This window comes from Thermobia domestica, chromosome 16 (genome assembly GCF_964235325.1).
Source record: "Thermobia domestica chromosome 16, izTheDome1.hap1.1, whole genome shotgun sequence".
Classification (NCBI taxonomy): domain Eukaryota; kingdom Metazoa; phylum Arthropoda; class Insecta; order Zygentoma; family Lepismatidae; genus Thermobia; species Thermobia domestica.
The window spans coordinates 45,752,151-45,771,595 of NC_137469.1; the positions used below are offsets into that span (position 1 = coordinate 45,752,151).

Sequence of the window (19,445 nt, forward strand, 5' to 3'; positions counted from 1 at the left end):
CACTGATACGGATAGCATCTTAAATAGATGGAAAGATTTCTTTGACGATTTGCTGAATACCCAGCCGAAAAGGAGATACCCATCACAGAAAAGGAGAAAAGGAGATACACATCGCAGAACCGTATATTCCAGAACCCAACCGAATAGAAGTAGAAATTGGGCAAGGTTTGCTTTAGACAAGGCAGTGACAATAACCGATTCATCTGAACCGGTTCCCGCAGTTACAGTTCCCAAGAAAGAAAGACATAAAACAACGTGCCCTGCGGGACTCGAACCCGCCTCCACTAGCTGACGCTTGCTCGGCAATACTGTGTGTATCAGGAGCAGCAACGAGATTAGTGAGAATTATTTGTATGTGAATAAGGATCAGCAAGGAATCAGTGACAACATGTTAATAATATTAACAGTGACAGGATATCACATCCTTGCCCAAAGTAAAGAGTTACCAAAAATTGCTATAAAGAAATTAAAGAAAATCAAATCTCCGAGTGTAGACGAAATTCCGGCTGAGTTACCTTTAGCGGGAGAAAAAAAAATTGAACAAGATACATAAACTCTTTCTCTTTATCTGGAACAAGAAAGAATTGCCACAAGAGGGGAAAGAATAATTGTTCCAATTCACAAGAAAGGCGACAAAAGAGACTGTAATAATTATCGAGGCATTTTCTCTTCTGTCAACATTGTATAAAATCCTTTCAAACATTCTATTAGCGAGATTGACCCCTTACCTAAAGGAAATTATTGGAGATTATTAGTGCGGATTTAGACAAAATCAATCAACTATCGACCAAATATTTACCATTCGAGAAACACTCGAAAAGAAGTGGGAATACAATACTCAGGTATATAAACTATTTACTGATTTTAGAAAGGCTTTCGACTCGGATAGGAGAGAAAAATTGTACAACGTTCTTACAGAATTTGGAATACCCAAAAAGCTAATTAGATTAATTAAGGTGCGTTTAAATGAATTCCAAAGTAAAGACCATGTGGGAGAATTTTTGTTCGCAAGTTTGCACTTCGAGAATGGCCTGGAATAAAGAAATGCGTCTTCGGTATTATTATTCAACTTTGTCTTCGAATAAGCTATAATGAAAATCAAAGAAAGTAAAGAAGGCCTAGAGTTGAACGGTACTCACCAGGCTATGGTGTATGCTGATGATGTAAATTTAATAGAGGATGATAGGAGATTAATAGAAAGAAATGCAAAGGTCTTATTAAACGCTTGCAGGGACATGGGTTTAGAAGTAAATGCAGAGAAAACTAAATGCATGGAAGTCCGTCGGGACCATAATGCGGCAAATTATGGATAGATTAAAATATTAAATAATAGTTTTGGTAAAACGGATACTTTCAAACATCTAAGATCAATGCTCGTACTAACGGACGAAAATCAAATTGATGAAGCTAAATCTCGACAAAAAGTAGGGAATTCGTGTTATTAATTAGTTGAAAATCTTCTCTTGTCTCCAATTCTGCCGAGAAATTTGAAGCTTAAAATATATAAAACGTTAATCATGCCTGTTGTTCTATATAGTTGCGAAACATGGTCCCTTACTCTGAGGAAACAACATAGAATAAAAGTATTTTAAAACAAAATTCTTCGGACCCAAAAGGAACGAGAATGGGGAATGGCAGAAACTTCATAACGAGGAACTACATAATTTATACGGTTTACCAATCATTGTTAGGGTCAGTAAGTCTAGGATTCTAAGGTTGGCAGGTCACGTAACAAGGATGGAAAACAGTACGAACGCTTTTAAAGTTTTGACTGGAAGACCAATTGGAAAACGACCATTAGGAAGATCTGGGCGCAGATGCGCAGATGGGAGGATAATATTAAGATGGATCTCGCAGAGATAGGAATACAAAGTAGAAACTGGATAGAGTTGGTTAAGAATATAAGTCAGTGGAGAGCTTTCGTGAACGCAGTATTGAACCTCCAGGTTCCATAAGCCATAGAGTTAGTTAGACGATAATACTGCCTTAGTTTGTGATTCTTGATTCAAAAGAAAATGAAGCCATAATAGAAACTCTAAATGTAATCAAATGACTTGAAATCAGTCCAAATTGTGATTGTGAATTTAATATTTGTGTGTTCAGTTACTTCTTAGACATGGTACATAACACTTCTTAGTTAAGTAATTACACTAGAGTACACTTCTACTTTTTCTCCAATTTCTTTTTTAAAGATTCAGGCATTTCGGCGGGAGGTGGACGAGGAATTCCAAAAGTTACTTTGACACTATCATAGATAAACCACTGAAACGCAGCGATAGTGCCAATCATTAATATTCTGGGAGTTAAACCAGCCCACATTCCTTTGAAACCAAGCTCTTTAGCTATTTTAATTGCTGAAACTCCTTTTTCCTGGTTTAGTTTTGATACCAAAATATCTGCTGGATGCGACGCAACAGCACAAAACACGCCAGCAATATAGCCTGCTGCAAAACTTACAACGAGCTGTTCTATTTTACTGCACTCCGCACGTGGCTTGGGGACAACATACTTAAACAATAACTCAAGAGTTCTCTCAAAACAGGCAAATTTCACCATGGTATATGGAATTTGACGGCCCCACAAGGGCACCAAACCTTTGTAGAATGCATTCATACCTTCTTCAGCATACATTTGAGGCAATGCTTCCCGCAATGTTGAAGGGAAACCTGGTTGTGTTTGCATTCTCACCTTTACAGCTTCCCATGGGGAAAGAAGAATATCTCCGAAAAATTCAGCAGAGGCCGATGCAGCTAAATACATTGTTGTCCGCCACAAATATGCAATTTCAGGTCCAACTATATCAGCATATTTAATCTTGAAGTACTCATACAATCCAAATTTACACGTTCCTTGCAAAGAATATCCAATTAAAGTAGGTAACCACCCTTTTAGAAGGCCTTTAACACCTTCCTCGTTCATAGTTATCTTGAGACCCGTAATAAGTGACTGGTACTTTTCAGCATCGACTTGCAATCTACACTTAACCAAATCGAGTGAAACAATAGCTATGTGAGTTGTTCCACATGATATCAATCCACCAAGACCACACAACATAAAAAATTTATTAGAACCAAATTCACAGCTGTAATTTCCATTAGCAGCAGCAATAGTTCGTCCAGGAACAATTACTTTACTGTCTCTATCATTGAGTGGTTCACATTTAGCATTTACAAAAGGATTTGCAAACGGGTTTTTCGCTGCTACTTGATACAAACTGTGCCACATACTGAATACAGAACTATCAGGTTTTCAAAATAGTAAGATGATACCACAAGAGTCATTTGCTTTTTGAAAAATTACTTTTAAGATAACTAAAATTTATACTATACATCGAACTACTGACACTTGATCCACAAAAATGTACCTAACAAAAGACGTTCATACTGTTGCCAGATAATGTTCTCTTCAGTTGCCAGGTAACATTGTTCAACAATGAAAATGTAAATTGAACAAAATCATCTAATTCTTTTCGATTTTGTGGTGCTGATCACGAATGTGAAAGAGATAATCGAATATTAGCTCTCGTTTTTGTTTTGCATCAATATCTAAAAATAACGTTATAATGCTGAATATATTCGCTTTATTCGGGGTAAACATGTCCCTAATATGGCAACACTGGAGGAACTATACAAACGCTTTGTTTCTTTCTATTCCTTATCACAGTTGTGTTCTTCTCTTGTTCGAAACAAAAACTCTATTGCAGTTATCAGAGTTGTTAAATATGATTTTCTTAAAGTGCTTCATATAAAAAGACACAGTTTTACAAGCATATTTTTGTACAGTTGTGAGTTGCTTGAAATGACATTCTGAGTATTTGAATAGACGAAAATGACGCGACATTGTGTGAATAGAATGGACAATTTCTGCTACGTGTGTAAAGAAGTAACATTTTCTTCACAAAAGCAGCATATAACACCATTAATAAGAAATACTTATGAACTTTATTATTTATCCTGTAAAATTGGAGACCAGGATAAGGCGTGGGCACCCCACATTTTTGTAATACTTGTGCAAACAATTTGAGAAATTGAACTAATGGGAAGAGACGTTCTATGCCTCATGCAGTGCTTATGATTTGGAGGGAGCCAAGCGACCACATCAAAGATTGTTACTTTTGTAGGGTTCCTTCTGTCCAGAAGAGAATTGTGAGGAAGAAGAAGCGGACCTTAGTATATCCTAATATTCCTTCTCCAATGCACCCAGTTCCACATGGAGAAGGACTACCTGTTCCTGACCCACCCAAAGAATACGATCTTTCTTCCGATGATGATCAAGAAGTTGTAGCTCCTGAACCAAGGACTTCGAACGACCCTGACTTTGAGTAAACGAGCCCCCAAATAAACCACATAGACTCACTCAGAAAGAGCTAAGTGATCTATTCAGGGATTTAGACCTACCAAAAAGCAGAGCAGAAATTTTAGCGTCACAGTTACAACAATTGAATTTATTGCAGGAAGTAAATATTTCATTGTATAGGAATAGGGAAAAGAAGTTCACCTCATTTTTTACTATGCAAGACACACTTATGGCATGTATAGATGTAAGTGGTCTCATGAATGCTCTCTAAATTAATTACGACCTTCGGAGAAGAGTTTTTCATAGATTCGTCAAAGCTGAGTTTAAAAGCAGTGATTTTACGTATTGGAAATAAACTTCCCTCAATTCCAGTAGGTTATGCAGTTTATTTTGATACCTCCCAACATGGAGTTATCATGTTAGAAATTTTGAACGCTTTGTATAGTAGTGGAGAATAATATATGACGTAGGATATGTAAGGATGTAATGTAGTCATTTAATTTTGCTCGTAATATTAGAAGGTAGGAATAAGTTAGGAAGTGTTTAAAATAGGTTTAGGATTTTATTTCCTATTTAATATATATGTTTTGTTCATTTCTATCTTGTCTGAAATTGAAAGTTGCTTTCTCTCTGTGCTCAGGTGAATAGAAGAAGAACCTGCATCTCTGCATATAAGTCCATCAGAACTGACATGAAAATGACGCATGGGACGTACTGATAATGTATTTAAAGTAACATAACTAAACGTTTCTGCAAAGTACTTCTTTATTTTAAATTTTCTTTGCTTGCTTGTTTAAAAGGGAATAAAAGTATGCTCATGATTTCATGTAAGCCACACATTTTCACTAGCTGTCATAGTCAACATGAACCATGTAAACGGACTAAGTTCGCACAGTAAATTTTCGAGTTTCTGATTATATATATACCAATTGTCATCTTTGACGATCAAATGTTTTCAGGCATTAAATTTGTGAAAATTGACAAGTAGCCTCACAAGTGTATGGTTTAATATAAAGGTCATAATAATTTTATCTGGCTTTCTGAAATTTTAATAATAATTTTAATAATTTTATTTGGAGTGGCATGCAGCCTAGAGACAGGATATTTAACTCCCCTTCCCCTCTTTGAATAAATATTCATACGATCAAACAGAGGGTTACCCCTGCAAGTACGACCAAAGCGTGATTTATGGAGAGAAGTAATAGAGCTTTCTCAATTTTCGTATTTAATCGACACTGCAATTGTATTTCGTCTTTGTCGCCACAATTTGAGAAAAAAACCTGCGATCGCTCCTGTTGACACAGATTTTTCGTTTACTAGTCTTCTTCGAAGAGCTACTGAATAAATATATCTAATATCACCGTTCTGGACATTATTTATTGGATATTTATTTGTATTTAATGCCGATCATTTGTTCGATTGTTTATTTGATAGAGAATATAAGGAACAAGACAAATATAATATTTCAGAGTTAAGGTGGATCACCACCCAGAAGTAAATACATATTTTAGCTCATTTCCTTAACTACTGCGCAATGGAATGTTACATATTATAAATATTATACTATAAGATAGAGTATTGTTTCAGCTACAGCACAAGATACTGATTCATCTTGTGATGTGTCGTAATATCGAAAAATGTAACAAATAAAAGAAAATATTTGATTCGTTTTACAATAAGCACAGAAGATGACACTTTCTGCTAGATCTTAACTAGAACTACTCAGTTTTATAAAATGTTTATTTGTATATGTAAAGTATTTTAAAGTAACAATCTCATTATGAAACAGATATATTGTTTTTCCTTTTTTCGTGTTATGTTTCACATTTTATTTGAATATTAATCTATATTTAAGGACATATATTTTGAGAAGGAACTTGCGCAAAACGCCATAATGCCTCGTTGCCAAACTTATACGTTTACTGTGGTAGTCACAATAAGAACATTCCTGGATTCCAGCGTTGCAGTTCGAGAAGTGGAACTTAGCTCTGAATTGCGGTAAGGATCGAAAGCTAATTTCTCCAGTACATATCCAAGCAGAATTCCATGATTACTTCCTTTATTATCTGGCACCAGTAAACACTACATCATCTGGCAACGCCACACTATTCAAGCAGCGTTTAGCATGTCACCGAGAACATCTAGTGATCCTACTTAAAGTATGAGCATGAATAAAATGACGGCGTCTTATATCTCAATCCCGAAAAAAAAAACGTCAATTTTTTATTTAACTTTCATTAGATGGGGTTGTGAGAGGTGGAATATTAGTAGTAAATTCATAAGCATTGTTTTCTCATTCGTTTAACGCAAAGAATTCTCGAACATTTAAGGTTTTTTTTTCAACACTTCCAATATTTATAATATTTTACAATGATTGATGCAGGTTGCAATGCAAATAGTATCTACATACATCTCTGATGGAAACAATTATTTCATTTGTCACTTGAAAGTCATTAGGAAGAGAGTTAGGTCATGATTAACAGGGCCTGGATCTTGTTGACAAGTCAACCTTTTTCGGTTACGCATAGAACATGGCAAGTTCAAATAAAAACGTTATCCATTAACTCAAGGTTCTAAAAATATAGTTTTTTAGGGTCAATTTTTGGTCACTTTTTGCCGTTTTGAAATTTCAGGTTATTTTTTAATATTTTAAGGTAACTTTTAGGTTACTTATGGTCTTTTGATTTAAGGTAACTTTTAGGTTACTTATGGTCAACAGATAATTTTGGGTTGTTGACTACAAAGGATGTGATCACGTGAATAACTAAAAATGGAGTAGAATGTGTACAAGGATTTTAAACAGGTTTCTATCTATTATTTTCATGCAGTCTACACTTGCGAACTTTTATTGTTTAAGAGTGCTTCCTAGCTTCAACTCGCGAGTGAATTGACGCTTTCAATACTTACAATGCCGTACAATAGACTTATCATTATAAATAAATGATCAATACACTGCAGCTAAGTGAAACAATACTTTTTGAATATGAGTGAGAAATGTTAATTAAAAATCCAATGGATATTAAAAAATGTCAATGTTTAACGAAATAAATGTTTAAGAAAACGCAAGTTTTAAGGTCAATTTTTGTGATATTTAGGGTCATTTTACAGGTATGTTAGTGTCACTTTATAGGTCACTTTTTAGAAAAATTTAGGTCAACAACATCCGGTTCTGTAGTTCGGTGTTTTAGATAAAATACCCTAAGTATGAACCAAAATTATACAGAAATAAATTATTGAAAAGAGAGATTACATATTGCATAGATTACTGTTTACTTCACAGGACAATCTATCATGCGATCCGGGCCCCACGTCAAACTACCAAGGTTTTGTGTTGCTTTACACCATTGTAGGAAAAAGTTTTCTTGTTGGAGTTGTTTTTAATTATTGATTCCCTCACCCTCAGATGAAACAACGAATATCAGTTTGTCATCAACTCCAAGTAACAGAAATAAAAATTACATTGATATTGAAAATTAGTATTAACATTTGCATCGAATGTTTTAATGTTAGTTTCATATTCAGAATAAGATTTTGGTATATTTAACGCTGACGTGGTTTTGGTCACCCCCACGTCAGCCATAACTTGTTTAAATTACGGTTACCAATACTTTCCATTAAATCATATTGTATCCCACACTCTTGTGTACTTTCTTGTTTTTCATAGGATGTTACCATATTTTGATTTCTGTTCACGGAATTCCTGCCATCTGGGAACACACTTCTTGAGAAAGTACCACGATTTTGCGCAAAAGGACGATAATTATTATTTCTATTATTTGGGTGTTGATTTTGCGTAAAAGCACGTGCCGAACCAGAGACCCCATGCACCACATTTCTTTTTACTTTTTATTTCACATATTGATGGAAATTGAATATATTTAGAGTCGATTATCCTAGATATTTGATTTGTATATACACGCTGATTTACGAAAACCTAAAGAGGACCTTAACTTAGCACCTAGTGGACAGAAATACTTGAAACAAATATATATATATATATATATATATATATATATATATATATATATATATATATATATATATATATATATATATATATATATATCAGTGGCGTATTTAGGGGGGTGGCTTCCGGGCTTAAGCCCCCCCCGAAATCTTACTTAGTATAGTCAAGCAAATGAAATATCGCAGAATTTTCACATTTCCAGGCAAAGCCCCCCCGAAAGTTAGCAAAGCCCCTCCCGAAACAAAATCGTAAATACGCCACTGATATATATATATATATATATATATATATATATATATATATATATATATATATATATATATATATATTACCAAAGTGCATGTGCTGAAGCGTACGTGGTGATGCTTCTGGAACCAGGGGCGTCTCCTGAATACCTCTAAGGGGGACAACATCAAGATGTTAAATAAAAATTTGGATTAATTTTGTCCCCACTCAAACAATCGCTAAATTTTGAACAACTTTCAGAAGAAACATTTTGCCATATCTCTTACCGTTTGGGAGCTATATGAGGATGTTAATACGCCAATGCGAGGACTTCGGCATACTCCAACTCAAAAGGAGTAGCAAATAATTGTTTGAAACTAAACCGAAGTACAAAAGTGTATATAAGGAAGCAAACGGAAATACCTGTATTGAGGGCGACCAGCTTCAAAACGTCAAATAGAAACAGGGGTCAATTTTGCTTGCATTGAACGAAGCGTTGAGTGATTTTAGTAGAAAGTATAGATAGTATGTAATCGTTGAGTTGAGTTGATTTTAGTTTAGCGTCCCTTTCAGCAGCGAGGCTATATGAGACGTGGACCTACTGATTAACGTGGAATCCGAACCACATGAGCTCCCGCCGGGAATCGAACCCGGGTCTCCCACGCCAAAGGCAAGCACGCTAACCGCTTAGCCACGGATGAGCTCTAGTATGTAATCCTATTCATGCCTTATACGAATTTGAAGGCATTTCGAATGCTAATGATTTTAGCGAAATATGGGGGACAATTATAGAGCTACAGCGCGATTATGCGCTGCACGCTATCCAGAACAGTAAAGCCATTTCCTACAATCTTCTGTGGAATTAGCAAGGCAATTCTGAGAGACAGGAAACGTTCGTAGAAGCTACGGTGTCTGGAGAGGAGTGATACTAAATGAAAACATTGTCTTTGCTATACTTCCAGCTACTGCAGTGAATGCACTTGTACAAATTATCTTCACACAAGAGCGCACAAGAGATCGTACAAGAGGGTAATGTGGGTGAATATAGTGTAGTGCGAATGCTCTGAATATACAATTTTCGTCCTATCATCTTTCTCTGCATCAGAAACTAAGTGATGCTGACTGCAATTTACAGCTTCTGTTATGCAGCTGGGTAGTCCAAAAAAATTGTGAAAACATCCGAATTTCGTAGTCATCATTATATGGACTGATGAAGCATACTCTGCAGTGATGACAACACGAATCTCTACAATTACTAGTCACCGTAGAATCTGCACGTGATGTGAGAAGGCAATCGGCAACGACAATCAGGGTTGCCACACTCGAGACTCGCGGTGATGCCAAACACGAGTCTGAATTATGTTAGATTTTTGCAAATTATGCCAGATTTTCAAATTATCTTTCCTAACTAATTTGAGAGACCCGCCCCTACTTATCTTCATTATTTTAAGGAAGTGTTTTAACTGTACTCATGTACAAAGCTAATATGATAATGAAATGTCAGGAATGATAATGAAATAAATTGGTAAATGACACATTATAGGGGAGGAAGGTCGAATTTGTGTTTGATGAATGGATAACATTTTAAGAAATATATACACATCATGCCGTTTTCGACACAGGCCTGAAGCATTTCTTTTAGTGTATTACTAGCTGTCCCCTGTCATATCTCTCCCCTCTCAAGTTGTAAATTGAAAGGGACAGAAACATCCCAGATACCCAAACATTCAGGTTTCAGTTGACAGTAATAAATTTATGGGTAAGTAAATATGTTTTGTAGAGTCATGTTTTGCTATTTTTGAACATTTTTTTCTGAATTCAACAATAAATAACAATCGCAGAAATACTAACTGGTCTCATTGTTCCAACCATCGCTTTAACTAAGAATACTTCTCGACGGTCCTTGAACCATCTAAATTTTCGTTCTTTTTCTGTTCATCAGAGGGAAGAATGAATTATGCTAGATTTGACCAAGATGCTAAAGTCAAGATGCTAGATGCTAAATGCATGTGAATTATGCTAGATGTAGCATCAAGATGCTAGATATGGTTTCACTGACGACAATGGAGCATTAATGTGCTGAGTGGAATTCTAGGAACTCAGGTCATTGTGGTATTGTGTTGCGAGGGTCATTTAAGAGGTGCAATGTTTCGTGATTTCTTGAGGGATCATCTACAGCTGCTATTGGATAATTTACCTCTCACACGTCAGGCGATATGGTCTCAATTAGATGGCTGTCCAGCACATAATGCTGGCATGTGGGGAAATGAGGTAATTGTTCTATTTCCTCAAGGCTAGATTGGGAGATATTCCAATTCACATGCTTTTACCGAGTCTCCCGATCTGCTTGTGTGGATTTCTTTTCTGGGGTCGAATTAAGGACCTTCTTTATGTGAACAGACCAACTACAATTCGCAACATGAAGCAACTCATCGTACGGCTCATCAACGTAGAAGAGCTTCAAACGGTTCCTCATACTTATGTACAGCGAATAAATCGTTGTATTGCTGTTCGTCAACAACACTTTGAGCAACGAGTGTGAACTTAGCACTTTTAACAATTATAGATATTTGCAAACCATACGTTTGTACTGCGTTAGTAACGGTTTGTTCTGTAAAACGTTTCGTTTGTACCGGTTTCAAATTCGAAAAAATCGAAAAAAATACGAAATCACGTGAACTTAGCAGGACCACTGATAAACGTCTACAAATTTGATGACTTTTCTGTACGAATCGTTTGTACTGCGTTTGTACCGGATTATACCGTAACAATTTTTGTTTGTACCGGTCTCAAAATCGAAAAATAAAGTGGTCCTGCTAAGTTCACGTGAACATAGCAGGACCAGAATACAAATTTCTACAAATCTGAAGTTTTTTTCTGTTTGAATCGTATGTTCTACGTTTGTACCGGATTGTACCGTAAAAAATTTCGTTTGTACCGGTGTTAAATTCGAAAAAATCGAAAAATAAAGTGATCCTGCTAAGTTTACCTGAACTTAGCAGGGCCAGGATGCAAATTTCTACAACTCTGAAGATTTTTCTGTTCGAATCATTTGTTCTACGTTTTGTACCGGATTGTACCGTAAAAATTTTCGTTTGTACCGGACTTAAATTGGAAAAAAATCGAAAAAAGTGGTCCTGCTTGTGCCGACGCCTGTCTTTTAAGTCCTTTTTGTTGATTAACAAAGACGCTGTGGTGCAGAGTCATAGGACCCACACAAAATAATTAAAAAGAAATCTTTATAAAGGAACTTGAGTAAGCACTAGACTATTATGAAAACTGTAGAGCGAACTCAGGTTATAAAAATTTTAATATAATTACAAGAAAACTCCACTAATTCCACTAGTTCACTGGACGTTTTAAAAATTATTGTTCAAAATTTACGTGAATACACAGAATTGCTGTAACAATTACACAATAATCGAGAACATAATCATTCGGTGAATAATGGCAACTAGTTTTAAATATTCCTTTAGATCACACTTTGCCATTTCCTATTTCCACTTAATTCCTTAGCATGAAATGTTCATAAAGATTATACCTTTTATATTTAGTAAAAAAGTTTCACTATTACTAGGCACACACATTGTCAGTTAAAACAGGAAAGGAAATTCTAAAATACACTTATACATTAACACCAAATAGTGCCTTGATAACTTTCCAATGTACACGCCCATTCAACTTCAATTAATGTTACTAGTCACTTTTCAGGAAAACTATAAATATTTATCTAAATATGTCTTGAATTGTACAATTCACCAACTTGATAATTCTGAAGACAAGATATTAAGATTGCACCTTGCTATTAAGATTGCTCCATTTCGACTCTCAACAAGAGCATGAGAGTCAATTTTCCAACTTAGCAAGACCAGTTTAGTTTTTGATTTTTTCGAATTTGAGACCGGTACAAACGACTTTTTACAGTACAATCAGGTACAAACGCAGTACAAATGATTCGTACAGAAAAATCATCAAATTTTTAGAAATTTATCAGTGGTCCTGCTATGTTCACGTGAACGTAGCAGGACCACTTTATTTTTCGATTTTTTCGAATGTGAGACCGGTACAAACGAAAAATTTTATGGTACAATCCGGTGTAAACGTAGAACAAACGACTTGACATTTTGTAGTTGGCCGCTCCCAATAGAGGTATTCCCGAGACACCAATGGTTTCGAAAATTGCACCGTTTGTTTCCTCATGGGCACTTTCGTACTTCGCCGTACTTTTAAACTGTTACTTGTTATTTATTTTTTTTTTTTAGTTGCAGCACGCGAAAATTCTCACATTGACGTATTAGTGATTTCGTATAGCTTCCAAACGTTAAGATAGTTGAGCACGTTGTTGCTCAGTCACCTGATTTGTGCGTTCATTTACTCGTCACCAGAGCATCAATATTATCTGTTTCGTCGCATTTCCGACAACAAAAAAGTCTTACATTATAGAATCTACAACTCTTCTTTCAGTTCACACAAATCTCAAATCAATTCTCACAGATTACACGGTTTTAAGAATTATATTCAAAATATATTTACAAATGATCTATAGCTGAAAATGGATGACGATAGAAGCTATTAGAAATGATATCATATGAACAAAAACTAATGGTGTTCCAGAAATGTTTTTCTCTGCCATCTATTGGCTCACGATCGCAACAAGATGTTCAGCGAGATGTCTCTTCCGCCATCTATTGAAGCTAACTCTAACTCTGTACTAACTCTTATTGAAGCTATCTTTCCAAGTATATGATGTCATCTATTGACGACGTAAGAAATGAGTGAGAACAGAGAGAGAGAGAGAGAGAGAGACAGAGACAGAGACAGAGAGAGAAGAAGATAATATGTGATGTTCGATGATTTGAGGATAGTTACTCATGCCTGCAGGATTTTTTTTTTTCAAGGGGGCAAAAGACCGATTGCGAATGGGGTTCAAAATACGAATATGCAGGCGCAGTCCTGAGTTCACATTTAAAACAACCGTTATTTACACACACTATCCTTATTAACTACAGTAAACTATACAATTCTAGTATTTAACACAAATATATTAGATACTATATTATATGAGTAGGAAAATTAGTATGTTTCGACATTTACCTCCAAGAACTAAACACCTTTCGGAAGTACATGGGTGCCAACTACGCCTCTTGTCTTTTACTATCGATGGATCTGCACACAGATATTAGGGGCAATCCAAATGAAATAGACAAATTTCCAGGTCGAAAGTATCTGACAAAATTTATTTATTTATTTTTATTTTTTTACTTAAGATTGTACCACATTCAATGAGTTGAAAACGGGTATTCATTTATTTTTTTAGCCGTGGAGGTTTGTTTGTAGCGGCCATTTTGTATAGGCTCCTGAGCATATTTTGCATTTCTCAGAGGATTCCGTTAAACGCTGTACCTTTTTAGGTTTTAAAGATTATGAGTTCAAACCAAAACCATATGAAAGATAATGGAATGGACACCAATCAGTGTTCTGTGGACATTGGGACGTACTTCAGAACGTCGATAGAAATAGCTCTGAACATTGCGGTTGGAAACCTAGAAATGGTCGTCTTATAATGTACATTTTGAAACGAAATAAATGAGACTCACCTTCAATATTTTGTCTACATGGAGACTACATAATAGACAATGTCCCAAACAAGTTTCTGATCTGAGAACCATATACTTGATTCTTTGTAAATTTTTAAAATTGAGAATTTTCAAAAATCGTGTATTTTCACCATCAAATATCTCACAAGGGAACATCTTATATTGATAGTAGCATTGTCTAATCAAACAATGCTACTATGAATATAATATACATTGTAGTTTTTGTTTTGTTTTGTTTTGTTTTTACATATGTCTCACCGTTTCAGATTAAAAGGACTGGGAATAGACTTTTTCATCAAGAGTCGAGACTTGTTTTCTCTTCTTTTACTTAACATTAGCTTTCATACGATACTCAATTTAAACCCCTTCCTATTTCAACATTTGAGTTTGATCCCGTCTGGGACTCTGCGAGGGAACCTGGAAGTTTTTTTTTTTTTACTTTGAATCATTAGTTTTGAAATAATAACATATCCGGGTTTTTGTTTCTACACCTGTTCCACCGTTTCTGATACATACGAGTGGCCATAGACTTTGCAATGAAGATTTTGTTGATATTTTGACCCACCTCTATTTTGCATAGGCTTATCGTAGAGAGTCGCGACTTGATTTACCTTCTTTTATTTAAGATGATCTCCCTTTCCGTTTACAAAGTTTGAGTTGAACCCGTCTGGAACCACGCGGGGGACCCTGGGACAATTTATTTTACTTTGATACGTTATATTTTGAAATGGTGAAAGACATGTTTTTCTGTTTTCATATCTGTCTCACTGTATCCGTTTTTTTTTTTTTTGTTTTTGTTTTTTGCGTTGCAACGGACTTTAAGACACGCTCAAAGTTGTTAATAAAAATGAGTAAAATGCTTGAGACCTCTGCAATTTTGGTAACTGGTTTTGATCTTTCCTTGACACAAGCTTTCAGGAAATATATATATTACCCCCACTTTGTGGGTTCAGGTTCATGTACATCCTGTGTGAGTTATAAAATGGTGGATAGTACTTCCAATATGTATTTCTTTATTTCACGTCTAACATGTGCATTCATACTTTCATCCGAACTGTTTGTCACCTTTTGTCGGTTGTAGCCTTTCTAAACTATTTGGAGCCATTTGATGGGGATGTTACTTCCTTGCAACCGTTTTCCTGCATGAAGTAACAATACTTACGTCTTACTTGTATATCTAGTATGTGCATACGCTTTTTCCTGCAATTGTATGTGTTCTTTGGAGATTTCGAGGTTTTTGTGAAAATACTTCGTGAGGGGCTTAGCTACCTTCAAACCGTTTTTGCGCAGAAACGAAAAAATAGGAGTCACTTTTATTTTATGTCTAGTATCTACTTCCAAACGTACGTTGAAATCGGTCTGCAACACATTGCAGATGTTTCATGTAAGTGTAATTTTATCACTAACATTCTCTCAGTTTAAAAGTAATATGGAAAGTCTCATCTTACTAACTTTCTTATTACAAAACTATTGTAGTATAATTTATATTGCTTATTACATAAAATGCATACGTCCTCATTTTTTCTTATTATTTCATTATAGGAGTTCAAACGTTGACCACCCAAGGCTCTGTTCATCAAAGGAACAATAATTAAATTTGGATATTCCAACCACTGGTTTTTCTCTTGTTGAATTACATTAAGAACTGGTTTCATGTGCATCCTCCAAGAGATCTTCATGAACAGCCTATGAAGTAGAGTGGATCGAAAAAATCTAAAGTTGTCCAATCAAAAAGCACTAGGTGTCAAAAGTTGTGTATTGACTAGTATAACATTCACGAATTTTTTCATAATTTTTGTACATCTTCATTCCCCACAAGGGCCTCAAAATTTTTCAATTTTTATGAAAATTTGATTTTTTAAAAAATACTGATTTTTTTAAAAAAAGCTGCCCAATCAGATCGAACTAGGTGTCAAAAGTTAGATAATGACTAGATTGAGTACACTATTCATGATTTTTAAAATAATTTGCCCCGCAAGGGCCTGAAATTCTGCATTTTTTATTGTAAATTTTGAAACTCCACTTAAAATATTAAATGAAGTTTTAAAATCTGCCAAATCACTTCCATTTGGTGTAGAAAGAGTTGTGTTTACTACCATAACACCTACTTTTTAAAAATAATTTTTGTGCTTTATCTTATTACCTGCAGAGGGCTTAACATTTTAGAACTCATACAATAAATTTCAAAATTCATTGAACACAGTGACGATTTTCAAGAATTGTCCAATAATATCCTATTGGATTTCTAGCCCTCTGCGTGACTAGATAAATTCGATTATTTTCAAAAAATATTTTTCCTTCATATTCGATTCCTTTAACAAGTTCTAAAATGCAGTTTCACAGAAATATTTAAAAATACATTCATCATAATGTTAAGATACATAATATAAATTTAATAATTTTTCATTGAAATTATTTTTGATATGCACCTCTTTGCTGGTTCCCAGAAACACCCAGAACTCAGGACAAGGAGGTGGGTGCAGGGAGAAAATGAAATGAAATCTTTGAGTTTTAAGTCCCACAAGTATGCCGTCTAGGCTAAAGGAGACGGTGATGATGGAATAATGAGTGAAATGGTGGAATGAAGAAAGTAGATTGAAACGGGATAATCCCGAGAAAACCCACGCACACTGTGTTTGTCCACCACAAAGTCACTTGGCACGAGCTTTATTCGAACCAGGGACCCCAAACATGAAGATGAACGCTCTACCACTGACCCATCGTACAACGGTATGTTGTACTATTATTTACCTGTACCGGTCTTAGAAGGTGATCAGAGGTGCGACAACGGAGCATATTGGGTAAAGAAGAAGAAAAATTGTATTAAAAGATTATTAGTGCTCCTTAGTTACCAAAAAAAAAAAATAAGAATATATAAACAAGTAAGATTGTTGAATAATAGATTGCAAGGTTAACAGAAGAATTGATGTTTAGAAGTTAATCGTTTGTAAGAGAAATATTAAACAAAGGTATAAATAAATGATATTTACATCTTAAAGTTCTATTATAGATATTGTGGCTCAAGAAATATTTATTAAGAACTAGTGGTGTTACATAATTAAATGGTGCCTTCATACCGGGAGTTAGTGTATCGTTCTGAAGTATAGTAACAACGAGCACAATTGAGCCCAATATTTATGTTACTATATTAAGAAGCGGTAAACGAATAAATCGAGGTATGTCGGAAACAGAAGGTATACAAGACCTACCTATGCAAAGTAGTAGTCAGGCTCCTGATACCGTGACAGATCTTTTAAAGCAGATATCATGTCAAATGAACCAACTTCAACAGAATCAACAGGAGTTCCAACAGAATCAACAGGAGTTCCAACAACAATTTGAGGAGTTCCAACAAAAAATGGTTACGCAACAACAATTTGAGGAATTCCAGAATGTAACCCATCAACAATTGGAGGACTCCCTAAAGCAATTACAACTTAAAATTGAGGAACGACTGGAAGATAAAATGGATCAATTACATTGTAAAATAGAAGGTCAATTGGAGGAACAGATTTCCACGAGATGTAAGCAGTATGACCAAAAGATGGAACGAATATCCCAAAATTACACTGAGATGCAGGATGTGGTCAAAGCCATGGAATCGGTAATTAACGAACACACCTTTCACATCCGAGAACTCCGGGAGGATATGAATTGTTTGCAAGAGTGGTACCATACTACTAAGGAAGAGCACGACGGTGGACATAGACATCAGTCTCACAGTGGACATAGAAATCAGGCTATGTATAATGGATTAGAACCAGTAATATCTCATGATGGTGGTTATAGAAATCAGTCTCCTTTTAAGGAACCAGAACCAGCAACAGCTCATCGAGTTTTGGAGGATAGTGAGTCTTCGGGATACAGTGAAGGAAGTACCGAAGTTGGAAGAAGAAAGAAATATTCATCCCGTAGGAATTCAAAATGTTACGGTAAATATTCAAAATCTCATAATAATGACAAACCTTTGCGATTTAGCGAGGTAAAGTCATTGACCAAATTTAGCGGTGGACCTGATGATATTCCTGCACGGGTATTTATCGAGAAGTTCGAGGACGAATGCGACTTGATAGGAATCAAAGAATCAAAATTCCTGAAGATACTTCCACACGTCTTACAACCTCCATGCTTAACGTGGTTTAAAGCCATTCGAGAAAATCTCCATGCTTATTCAGATTTTAAAGCGGCCCTACTATCCAATTATGAAAACGACTTTATGCTTGCTAACAGGGATGCTTTATTACGTACCAAAGTTTTCGATCCCCGAAGTCACAAAAATGTTACGGAATTTGTAGTATCGACATACAACGAATTAAAAGCTCTAAATCCTAATCATCCGGAATCACGTATAATTGCTTCAATTCGCATACTATTGCCGTTTAGATTACAACAAATGTTGATGTCTGCACAATGTGTCAATTTCAGTCATATGGTCATGTTAGTGCAGAACTTCGAGAGTCAATATTTGATGCAGAAAAATAATAAAAATCCCAGCAGAGGTCAGGGTAATGTTAGCCGCAATCCTATTAATTATGCTCATATTCGCAATATAAGTGTACAGAATGGAAATAGCTCTAACACACAAGGAAATGGCAATCGTCGTTTTAATGTACGAGCGTGTAATCCAAATAATACCGGTAACTCAACTCAACCTAATGGAAGAAATAATAATAGGAATTTCAGAAATAATCACCGAACTTATAATCGAAGTAACAACAATTATCGTAATTATGCACAAAATCGGTTCATAGGTGGTAGCAATTATAATAACAGAAATCCAAATTCTGTGTATATATACAATCGATCCGATTCTACTCAAGAATGCGGAATACAATGTTCCTTAATTGCGCCATTTGAACGAATAACTTGAACCATTAAAAAGGCGTCCGACAGATTTGTTTTAGATCGACTTTGCTTATGTCTATGGTTAATGTGTTCTTTATTCAGTTTATTATTTTGGCAAGCTACCGAAAATACTAGAAAGATATGAATGGACTTAGTTAAAAATGTAGTCCCTCCTGAGATCATAAGTAAAATTAATATAAATTATGTATAATAGAGGGAACTCAATCTCAAAACGAGATAAACGTCGTATTTCATAATTATATAACTTATTTATTGTATTTTTCTTCATGTTATTTTATCTTCAACTATTTTTCTAGTGTAACAATTATTTTCTTCAATGTTAAAGTATGCTATATTGTTTTATTATGTTCACAACACTATAATTACTCACTAAGCCCTTTATGTGTTCTATATGTATATTCACGTAGAATGTTTATTCCGTGTTTACATCTGGATCAATTCTATTAGAGAACATATTTATATTTAATTCAGTGCAATTATATTTAACTTCATGA

General features: G+C 35.1%; 1 pseudogene; it reads right to left on the reverse strand.

Annotated features, from left to right (window-relative positions):
• Positions 1 to 2,070: 2,070 nt before the first annotated feature.
• LOC145673053 (solute carrier family 25 member 3 pseudogene) lies at positions 2,071 to 3,380 on the reverse strand (annotated as a pseudogene).
• Between the last annotated feature and the right edge of the window lie 16,065 nt (positions 3,381 to 19,445).